Raw genomic sequence first — 11,385 nt, forward strand, 5'->3', positions numbered from 1 at the left:
GGCTGCCAGCAAGGCTCCCACCAGAACAGTGGTGGGGATGAGGGGCGGCCTCCCTGGCTCCACGGAGGTCTCCAGGGCACCCCTGGGGGACAGCAGGTTCTCAGCTCACAGTTTGCAGACTGGAAGGGGGAAAGCAGCGGACCCCAAGCACGTTCCGGGCCTCCCCAGCAACACCCCTGGGGTTGTGGTTCTGCCGCACGGTCAAGGCTAGTCCTGGTTTAGTGGGATGATCTGAGTTCGAAGGGCAGGGGCCCAGGGAGGGGCCTGGCTGTCCTCCCTGAGGTCCAATGGCTGATGCCCTTGTCACACACCTCGGAGAGGTGCCCACCCCCGTGCCTGCGTCCAGCTCTTCTCAGAGGCTCATCTCTGCGAGTGATAAAGCAGAGACTTGTCTTTGGGATTCCTGGCTTGACCCTTGAGCCTCGGGAATGGTGCTGGGCCACAATTCCCCACAAAGCCCTGGTCTCTGTGGGCCTTCGGGTAGGACTTGCTGCTGGTGGTGATGACAAGGGGCACCCGGAACAGAAAACTGCGAACAGAAGGAGGGAGCAGGGGAGAAGTGTGTGTGTGTGTGTGTGTGTGTGTGTGTGTGTGAGTGTGTGTGTGTGTTGGCATCAGAGGGGTTGCTGGGGAGCTGCTGAGCTGGTCCCGCAACTGGGCTGACATGTGAGCTGGGCGGTGGTGGGCCCCATGACCCTGAGGGAACGGCAATACCGTGGCCCCCATGGACATCCATTGTCTGCCTTGGGACCCTGAGAAAGAGCTAGAAAGTCTCACACATTTAGTTTCCTGGACAGGCAGCCTACAGAGCAGGCCAGCTGGCAAATGGCTTTCTACCTCTCACCCTCCCTGGCGGATGAGAGCTCCGGAGGGGGCCGTCGGCCCTAGAAGCTTCCTGCTGCCTGTGCTACGGAGGCAGCAGCCTCTGTGACGTTAATCAGCAAAAATGGCTGGAGAGTTTCCAGATCTCAGGGAAGAGCCTGCTCTGGACCGAGCGTGTCCCCTTGCAGATTCACGTGTTGGCATCCTCCACCCCACCGCGTGATGGTGTTAGGAGGTGGGGTCTTTGGGGGGGGCGCCTAGGTCAGGAGGGTGGGGCCGGGTGAGTGGGGTCAGTGCTCTTGTGAGAGACGCCAACCCTTCCATCCGCCACGTGAGGAAGAGCGAGAAGTCAGCCGTCTGCAACCAGCACCAGGGCCCTCACCAGAACCAGGCCACGCCGGCATCCGCTCTCAGACACCCAGCCTCCAGAAATGCGAGAAAGAAGTTTCTGCCGTTTCCCAGCCACCCAGTCGGTGGGATTTTGTCATAACAGCCTGAACAGACGAGGACAGAGCCCAACTTGGGCGACTGGCCCATCCATGCACCCGGCACTCTGTTACCACCTCCTTAGATCCCCCTTTCTCTTCCTGGGATTTCTCCCCCCGCATCATGGCCCACTCCCGGCACTCGGACTGCACCTGTTGGGGGGCTCTCAGCTCTCTTCTTACTTTTCCTCTCCTGTCTCCTCCGTCCACCTCCTTCCCTCTTCCCTGATGCCGGGAACCCCTGGTTCTAACAGCTCAGAGCGCGCGGCTTGCAGCCTAGTGATATCCAGCCCCGGGGAAGTTGGCAAAACACGGAACAGACAGAAAGGCACCCCTCATCCCAAATCCCACTGTAGCCACCCACCGCTGTGCGCAGGGCAACTGCAGCGCGGACTGGCTGCTGCCCATCTGCTGTCACCCCCACCTTTCCCAAGTGACATCTTCCAAAATCAAAGACACTGCCCAGCTGTCAAAATAAGGGTTCGTATTTTCAGACACAGGACAATGACTGCTGAAAAGAGATGATGTAAACACACAAACAAACGAAGTGGAGGAAGGGGAGGGCTGGTGGCTTGCCTTCCTCCAAATTCATCCTTCTCACAGAAGCAGGGACCGAAATGATGACCTTCGTGAGTCCTTAGAACAGCAACTGACAAGCACATCCTCCCAGCCATAAAGGCTTGCATCAAAGGAAACCAGAAAAAGGGATGAAGGTTTTGATCTCCAGAGGAGAAAGAGGGAGCTCGCTAAGTGCTCAGGACAAAGGGATGGCCAAGCCCGCGAGTTAATTATTCGTTCTGCCCCAGCAGAACAATGTGTAATGAGCACCGCAGAAAGCAAAGTGAATTTCTAACAGAGATAACAAGGGCACCGCAACGAGGAAGCCTGGAGGCATAAAGGACGGTGACCTTCTTAAGCATTTAGTGAGGCTGCCCTTCCTTTCTTGAGAAACACCCCTCGTGGACACACCTCCTTGCTAAAATCATATAGACTTTCTCACATCAAACAAAAGGCCCAGAATAGGGCTAAAAGTGAAGAAATTAAGGTCCTTACTCTTGCCCTGTCACCCTGAACAAATCACTTAAATGTCCTCTGCCTCACTTTCCCCCGTTATAAGACGGGGAATCCTAAAACCAGGATTATTTGGAGGCTCACATGTGATCCCAATTGGGGAAGCCGAGTGTGGGCCACCTGGGGCCCTCCATGGGGTGAGTGACACTGTGTATGGAAATGCCAACCCATTGACCACCTGCCAAAGTGACTGAGTTTATTTTTAAATGTCGTTGAACTTCATACAACATCATGATAGCCTGCAGTGGGTGTTTCTCTATGCCTGCCCCACCCACAATTTGTGTGTCAAAGCTCTCCACTGCCATCATGCAATAAGGTCAAAATCAGATCCAGGAGGAAAATGCTAGGCTCTCACGCCCTCGCACTCCATGCCGGCCACTAGCGTGGGGAGGCCAGCCCGGGTCATTAGTAAGCAAAGAAGGCTGTGGGACTATGGTCTTTTAGGCCCAGTGGTAGCTACTGAGAGCTGGCCGTGGTGATCCAAACCCATGGAGCTGTAAAATCATCCATCTATAAGCCCAAATACCCCAGAGCAAGAAACTGAGGGGCAGCTCCCACAGGTTCTGCAGGGGCTAGAGCATCATAAAAATCCCAGCCTAATAAAAAGGGGCGTGTCTCCCTCAAAGGAGTGTTGCAAGGATTCTTGGTCCCTCAGTTAATCCGGAGACCTCAGAACAGAGCTGGAAAGCCAGGTGGCTCTTCCTGTGGTGTAGGCACCGGCCACAGTGTGTAATAAATCTTCCAGCAGGCAGAGTCTCCAGAAGTCACATCGAGTAACCAAAAGTCACTGTGGGGCAAAGGAGTGAGGCCACGTGGGGACCCCAAATTCTCCCACTGCCCACCGGTGGTTAATCTAATAGTGGAGGTCCAACACCGTGAGGCTAGGATGGCATCTGCAGACTCACGACTGACTGCGGACAAGTCACGATGATGTCGCCACCCCTGCCATCACTGGAGTTTCTGGGTCCAGGAGGTGAGAAGAAGGTGGCTCTTTGTGCCCATGCAATTTGTCCTTCCTACTTCAGTGTCATATGGTAACTATAGTGGCTGTGCTTACATGAACCATTTAGTAAATGGACTGCCGAATGGAGAGAAATATCTGGAAGGGACACCAACATAACCAGGGATGAAAGTGACTCTGTGATGAGCAAGCAGTTTCTGAAACGGCCCTGCCCTACTCTGTCTGGGACAGTAACTGGCAGTGGCTTCGGATGAGATGCCAGTGTATTTGTACTGGATGGCATGTTATGGGGTCTCTTAAGATAGATGCATGCCCTTTCTAGGAGAAGCAAGCTGTCCCCACTTGTAGCCATGTCGTGCGGCCCAAGACACACTCTCCATAGCTGATCAGAACAGATGTGGGCCAGTTCTGAGGACAGCCTTAGCAAACTAATACAAGGGCCAGTCCACTCCTCTCTCAGAAATCAGAGCTAAGAGGCAGTCGGTGATGGAAGGGGACTCAGAGATCTGGAGAGGTCTGGAGAGAACAGGATCCGTGAGTAGGTAGAGGAAGCCAGTGGAGGGCCGGGGAACACCCAGGGGAGGGCGTCTAGGGAGAAGCAGAGACGCTCGGGGACTAGGGTCCTGCTGGCCAGCGTGCAGAGCCCCCAACCCCTGATAGTGTCCCATGCCAGTCGTCACCTGTCACGGGTATCCTGAAAGTGAACTTTTTTTTTTTTTTTTTAAGTAACTTAAGAGTCTTACGATGAAAAGGGCCTAACTTGAGCAGATAGCATGAGCCCTACTGGTCTAGGAAATGATAATATTCTATGTGGGTGATAGGGATCTGGTAGCAATTGCCTAGAAATTAGGCCTCAGCATTGTCATCAAAACACACAGGAGCCCTGGTTTCTCAGCATAACCACCCTGAGTACATTTTAATGCCCTAATGACTAAGATAGCTGCTTACTTTGATGTTCCTTATTCTTGCTATCGTTAGTGAGGTTAAGGGCTGCTTTTATCGTGATTACTGTTTAGAGTCTTCATCTTCTCCGGTAAACGGGAGGCCAGGAGGGGAGAAGGAGAAGGCAAATGCATTGTTCCCTTTCCAGTGTGAAACAATGGCTGGGTTTCTTTAGCGTCAGATGAAAAGACAGGAAAAGACAGAAAAAGCCAGGGACTCCTGGGGACCCAGAGAATGAGACATGTCTGGCCAGCAAGCTAAGCCAAGGTCCTGCGAATTCCCCAGGGGCATCTGTGCAAACCTCTTCAGGCCTCCTGAGCAGGTTCTTTCCGGCTGAAGCCTGCTGCCTCCGTGGGGTTACTTACTTCCAAGCCCTGGTCCGTCTGCACAGCTGCCTTTTCTGCTCCCACGCGGAAGTGTGATTTCCAGTTGGAGGTGGTTGTTAATTTGGAGACTGGAAAAGAGCACGAAGCATCCATCGGAGGGACTCCCTGTGGGACTCTGGGGGGAGGGTGCCCATAAGTCCTAGCCACGCCCCAACCGGCTTTTTGGGGTGGTGTTGGATGCTCACAAGACAGGAGTGCCCGGAAGCTTCCCAGACAGGGCTGTCTTGCTGACTGAGGAGGACACTTCCAAAGGGCTCCTGAGCAGGCCAGGTGACCTACTTAGTGCCGTGCGGGGGCTGCAGGATGATCTTCACGGGCCCTGGGTGGCACAGAGCCACACCATGCCCACCCCCCCGGACTCCCGGCTGAGGAGGCCCCTCCTCACTTTTCTGTCTAAATGCCTCCTCCTCTGCCCTGGTGTCCAGGCAGCAGCCAGGGAGATTTCCGACAAGGCGGCGAGCTGCGGAAATGGTGGCGTGGTCACCTGGCCCTTAAAACCGGCTCTACTGATGGAGGTCACATCAGGGCCACTGGGCCGTTTTGTTCCAGGACCAACCTGCCGTTCACCTCAGCTCTACCTCCTTGAGAGGTGGAGGCCAGAGGGCAGGGCATATCATCCTGAGGGCTCCGGATGGGTCTCAGAAAACCCATGACCCCTGGAAGCAGCGGGTGACACCTCGTGACCCCTGGAAGCAGCAGGTGACACCTTGCGGGCCTGTGCATTTTTCTGGGAAAAATTCCATAGAGTTTGTCCAGCACCTTGGAGGCATCTGTGAGCCCAGAAGGGTTTAAACCACTGACCTAGGGGTCTTCTTGTAGGAAAGAAAAGATGATTGGAGTGCTAGGGTTTTCAGGAATAGGAGGTAGACAAGAGACTCCCGTGTTTCCCACTAAGAAGCCTGGGACACAGGGGAGAGTCTGGGCTCTGGCATCAGGACTGCACCCCTGTCTTGTGAGCCTGGTGTGTCCACTACAGATCTGAGACCCAAAGCCTTTCCCCTGATGCATGAAGCCTTTCACAGTGTCGTGCGTCCCTCCTGGGATCCTGTGTCCTACCCTCTCTGATTCCCCAGGCTTCCTGCATTTACAATCTCTTCCCTGAATGTTCTCTTCCCCTTCACGCTCAGACCAAACCGGGCTCCGGTCCTGAGGGCACTGCGGCTGGGAGCCCCTCAGGTGATGCCCGTCCTCCCCTCCGGGCCAGCGAGGGCCAGGTTTTCCCATTGCTCTTCCAGGACTTACCCCTCCCTCTTCCCTAAGCCCGCCACCCCTCACCCTTCCCTCCTCACTTCCCCAGTATGCCTTGTAATAGGGGTCTCCAGAAAGACAGAACCAATAGGATATATGCAGATCTACAGAAAGATTTATTACGAGGGACTGGCTCATGCAACTATGGAGGCCTGCCATCTGCAAGCTGGAGGCCCAGGACAGCGGGAGGCCCAGGATACCTGGGCCCAGGACAGGTAGAGGCCCAGGACAACCAGAGCCCCGGGATAGCTGGGCCCAGGACAGCTGGAGGCCTAGTCTTGCCTAAACACCTGAGAACGTGGGCGCCTCAGTTAAATCACACCCCTGCCGGCTCCATGTCCGTGCTCACGTGGCTGCGTCTGCTGAAGAGAGTCACCAGCCCCACGGGGCCGCCTCTCCTTACGCACACACGCACACGACCGACCACCCGGGGCCCTTCCTGCTGCCCCACACTCGCCCATCTCCCAGGTCCACTCCTGCCTGCTTTCCCCTCGTCAGACCCCCTCAAACGCCTCTTCGTCCACCACCACCACCACCCCCACCCCCAGCTGCTCACCGGGTCCTAACTTCACACTACGAGTGTCATTTCCTCAGACTTCATTTCCCACCGCCCCGCCCCCCCCCCCAGCATCTGCCTCACACCCTGTGCCCTCCCTCTCTCGGGGTGCGGGGGCCAACTGTCCCTGCTCACCTTTGCAGCAAGACTCTTCTGTTCACAGTCACGGTCACTCGCTTTTCCCCTCCCCTTGTTGGCTGGAGCCACGCCACTCAGCCTCTTACTCCGCTGCTCCGTGGAAACCACCCTTGCCAGAGTCACCGGTCACCTCCTCCGTTGTCAAGCCTCAGTCCTCACCTTAGCGACCTGTCAGCACCCCTGCCTGGAGACACGTGCGTCACTTGTCTTCCCAGACACCACACTCTTCTGGATTTTCACCTACTCCCAGGTCCTTCCCTTCCTCTGTTGGTGGGCGCCTCCTCACCTCTCTGGCCACTGGAGTGAGCCAGGGCTCGGTCTTTGGACCTCCTCTCTGGCCTGTCTACGTGCACCAGCCTGTTGATAAATGCCAGCAATATGGCTCCCCAGTGTCCCTCTCCAGCCCGGACTACTCCCCACGGGCCAGACTCCTGTGTCCAACCAGTCAGTCCATATCTCTGTGTGGGTTTCCAGTAGGCCTTGCCCTTTGCAGAGTTCTCCCCACCTCACCAAGCCCACGACCTTCTGAGAGAATCAGTGCCTGAGACGTCATGAAGTCACCCTTAAAAACGTCCTTGACTCTGGCAGACACGTAAGCAAGAAGAACAACTCCAAGAGCTGGATGTTGTCAAGGAGAAGGAATTCCTCCCCAAAGAAGGCTTCAGGTAGAGTCCGGGGAGATCAGGAGAAAGGAAAGACTCCTGTGAGGTGAGGACGAGATCATGGAGGAAAATGGGCAGGGCCTGCCCTTCAGAGGTCAGACCAGAACCTAATCCGGGCACTTCGCCCTTCCCAGAGCAGGGAACCCTCACAAAGCCTGTCTCACAGGAAGGAGTCTATCACTTCCCTGGACCAGGGGCTACAGCACTCTCCCTTTTCTCAATGGGAGTTTCGCTATTTCTACTTCATGACCATGTGTCGGCTGTGGGGTGTGGGGCAGACAACTTATCCCCCTTAGTGCACTGGTCGCCGGATCATGTGGTCTCAAGGGAGAAGAACGTACGTGACCCGGAGATCCTGGATGCGACTTTGGGTTGTCTCCCTAGAGAAGGGGATGAGTATTTCTGTGTGTGGGAAGAAGAATGAGACGGTCTGGTGACCAAAGCGATGTACTGTGGCAGAGACAGTGCAATTTCCCTTCCTCTTGGGCACACAGGAAAAGGATGTTTCCCAGTCTCCTTTGTAGTGGGTGGGGCGGCGTTACAAGATTAGACTGATGTAAGGCAGGCAAAGACTGGTCCACAAAAGGTTACCCTGATGTGATTTTCCCTTTTATCCCCTCCCAAGGTGACCTTGGAGGCATATGTTGTGGACGTCAGTGTCACAGGATGGATGCAGCCCAGGTCCCTAAATGACTACATGACACAGAGTCCCTGGATGACCTACGGACCCTCCCTAGCTTCCATCCTTTTTCCATCTCAGATCCCATTGAACTTGAGGTAAGCAAGCAAGACTTTTATTGCATTAGTTCACTGAGCTTTTAGGGTCGTGTGTTAGTTAGCCGATCCTGACTTATATAGAAGGCACTCAATAATTATGGTGACTGAACGTTCTAATTTCAGAGCCCAAGCTTTTAACCGCGACACTCTCTTGACTGGCCTTCTGGATGCTCTCTCCCCCTTTCTTTATAACATTCCTTTCTGAGCTTAAAAATATTATGTGCTCAGAAACCACCACCACCACCACCAACAAAACCAAACTGATTAAAAAATGGGCACAGGACTTGAACAGACATTTTGCCAAAGAAGATGTACAAATGGCCAACAAGCACTTGAAAAGATGCTCTCAACATCACAGCCTATCAGGGAAATTCAAATCAAAACCACCATGAGCTATCACCTCCCCCCGATTATGATGGCCACTCTCCAGAAACCAGAAAATATCAAGGGTCAGCGAGGATGTGGAGAAATCAGAATACTTATCCACTGCTGGCGGGAATACGAAATGATGCCATGCTCCGGAAAAGACCACAGCAGTGCCTCAAAAAATTAAAAGCAGAACTACCCATATGACCCAGCAATTCCATTTGTGGATAAATGCCCCCAACAACTGAAGGCAGGGCCTCGAAGAGATGCTCTGCTTTATTTACAGCAGGATTATTCACAATAGCCAAAGGCAGAAGCAACCCAAGTCTCCATCAAGAGATGAAAGGATAAATGAAATGTGTCACACACATACGCTGGAATTATTATTCAGCCCTTAATAAGGAAGGAAATTCTGACCCACGCGACAACATGGTTGCCTCTTGGAGACATTTTGCTAAGTGAATACGCCGGGCGCTAAGACAAATACTGAATATCACAGATTCCACTCAACGTGAGGTTCCTAGAGTAGTCAAATTCACAGAGACAGAAAGTACAATGGTGGTTGCTGCAGGTTCACGGGGCGGGGCGGGGGGAGGGAATGGGGAGCCGTTTAATGGCTACAGAGTGCTAGTTTTGCAAATGCAAACAGCTCAGAGATTGGTTGCACAGTGTGAATGTACTTAACACTGCCGAACCGTATGTATCCTTAAAAATTGGTTAAGTGGTAAATTTCATGTTAAGTGTATTTCACCATTAAAACTCTTTAAGAGGTTATTATGTGCTGGCTTTTAAAACATAACAACATAGAAAGGAAGTTTCAAAAAACGGCATCCTCTCTCACTCCAGTAGAGATTGCCACTGTTGAGAGGCTTTTTATGGAGCCAAAGCGGAGTTGGTTTATAAAACACTGATTCCACAGCACGCAGCGAAAGCCCGTTCTGGTGGAGAAAGAAATCCTGTTATATAGGGTGAGAAGGAGCCCCCTTTCCGCTCGCAGGCAGGCTGGAACAGCTCCAGGATTTCTGCGTCTTCACATTTGAATTTGGTGAATATTGTCCTTGTAACAAGAAGCTCAGCGGCCCGAGGCAGAGGCCAGCATTTGGGCAAACTAGAATCAGTTCTAGATTCAGGACTGTACAAATTGATACCTGGGGCATTTCCTCCTTTCATTTACACACACATTCATTCATTGAATAAATACTTGTTGATCGTCTACACACAGTAGACACTGTGCTTCAGGCTCAGGAGACAGCAGTGACTAGAAGAGGATGTTTACCTTCTAGTTGGGGAGAAGAACTGCGTACACGTAAACCAACAGAAACTGCAAACTGTGACGGGCTCTGAAAAAAAAAATGGACAGGGTAGGGATATGGAAAGGAAGGGGGAGTTGACATTTGAGCTGAGACCTGGAAGATGGGAATGCGCTCCCACAGAAAGTGCTGGAGACAAAAGAGGACATGCGAACAGACCAAAGGAATCTGTGGTGATGGGGTCAGAGCAGTGGTTGCCTCTGGAACGGTACTGACTCAAAGCAGGGGGCGGGGGGAGCCTTGTAGCCTGCTGGCATCTATATCTCTACTCTGCTGAATATCTATGTACAGAATTATGTACAAGCTCACTGTGCTGCACACTTTAAAGTTTGTGCACTTTACTACATGAAGGTTATACAGTAATAAAAATAAAATAAAATACCCCTTCCCAAAAGAGAAAAGAAAGGGCGGAGGTGGGGGGAGGTTCCAGGTGGAAGGAAACTTAAGCGCAAAGGCCTACAGGTGTGGCTGGCTTGGGTGGGACAGCAGGTGGTCCCAGGAGGAAGGCAGAGGCCCAGGGGCCAGGGGCCAGAGGACAGTGGGATGAGTGATCACGCTTCACATTAACAGCAGTCATCCCTGGGGAGACAATTAAGATCGGGGCTCCGAGACCAGTGTTTTTAACTGTTAACTCTCAACACAAAAATGTTTTTGAACAAATCTTCATGTCTCACATGTATCATTTTAAAAATAGATAAATGAGGCCACTTGTTTTTGCTTTGTTTTTTTCCTGCCTTTCCATCTGCTTGTTCTAAGGAGGCTGACGGCTCAGAAGGGCCTTTTCTTGTCTCCGTCGGGAAAAGATCTAGGGGGGGGAAGCCCTCATGATTTCTTCTAATCAGGCCTGCGGTCCTAAACCGTCCACTCAGAGAATCATCATTTCTTGCTTCTGGGAAGGACACTTCACTCACCCAGCACCGACCGAGTGCTCACATGCGCAAGACATTTCTTGTTCCGCAGATATTCCCAGGTCTAATCTCTCCCTTCTCCTTTCACGATGGAGCCAAATGCAGAGACCGCAAACCTGAGGCAGCTGGGTAGGATCCCGGGGCGATGGAGAAGGGGAGAAGATACCCCAAAGGGCCTGCCTGCCAGTCTGGGCTCCAGGGCGCAATCCGGCTGAGGCCCTGGGGATGGGCTGATGGGAGCAGGGGAGCGTTTTCAAGACCACCAGCCCTGGGGAAAGCTGTGTCTCGCGCCTCTTGGAAAGTGTCCTCTCTCGACTCCTTGCAGACGAGCACTGGCCGGCGCCCACCTCCCCACCCGGCCTCCAGGCCCCCGTCGGCTCCGAGCGTGCAGGCGGCCGGGCTGGCTCGTCCTCCCGGGGCCCCGTCGGCCTTCAGCAGGGGCCACTGCAGGTGGGACCGGGCTGTCGCCAGCATCTTTCTGGACAGTCAGCATCCTCCGTCCTGGCATTACAGCAGCCCTCGGGGCAGCCTCCTCTGGAGCAGGGAGGTCCTCTGGACGCCTCTCTCTCGGTGCTACAAGGGGCAGGAGAGGCGAGCAGGGGTGTCCCCGCCTGCCTGGGGATCGAGCCGCGGGGAGTTTCACCCCCCCCCCACCCCCGTGTGCCCACCTCACCGTTCCGCAGCCGCCCAGCGAGCTGGGGGACCCCACGGCCCCAGGCTGCCCTCGGGGCGCATGCGACCTCCCCCACCTCC

The 11,385-nt window shown here is 53.9% G+C and overlaps 1 long non-coding RNA gene across 20 annotated transcripts in view; it reads right to left on the bottom strand.

Annotated features, from left to right (window-relative positions):
* LOC121032845 (uncharacterized) overlaps positions 1-11,385 on the bottom strand; it is a 36,798-nt gene that overhangs the window by 17,067 nt on the left and 8,346 nt on the right. For 6 of the 20 annotated variants that reach the window (XR_005791537.1, XR_005791522.1, XR_005791525.1 and 3 more), the window contains 5 exons: positions 10,636-11,205; positions 9,691-9,754; positions 6,607-6,793; positions 4,647-4,735; positions 1,775-3,855 (listed from right to left, as the gene is read on the bottom strand). This is a non-coding gene — a long non-coding RNA (uncharacterized LOC121032845). Of the gene's footprint in view, positions 1-1,774; positions 3,856-4,646; positions 4,736-6,606; positions 6,794-8,671; positions 9,523-9,690; positions 9,755-10,635; positions 11,206-11,385 lie in introns of those variants that run through there. The other 14 variants (XR_005791529.1, XR_005791531.1, XR_005791523.1 and 11 more) reach the window with 13 other exon arrangements.

This window comes from Herpailurus yagouaroundi, unplaced genomic scaffold (genome assembly GCF_014898765.1).
Source record: "Herpailurus yagouaroundi ecotype Mexico unplaced genomic scaffold, PumYag 142, whole genome shotgun sequence".
NCBI lineage: Eukaryota > Metazoa > Chordata > Mammalia > Carnivora > Felidae > Herpailurus > Herpailurus yagouaroundi.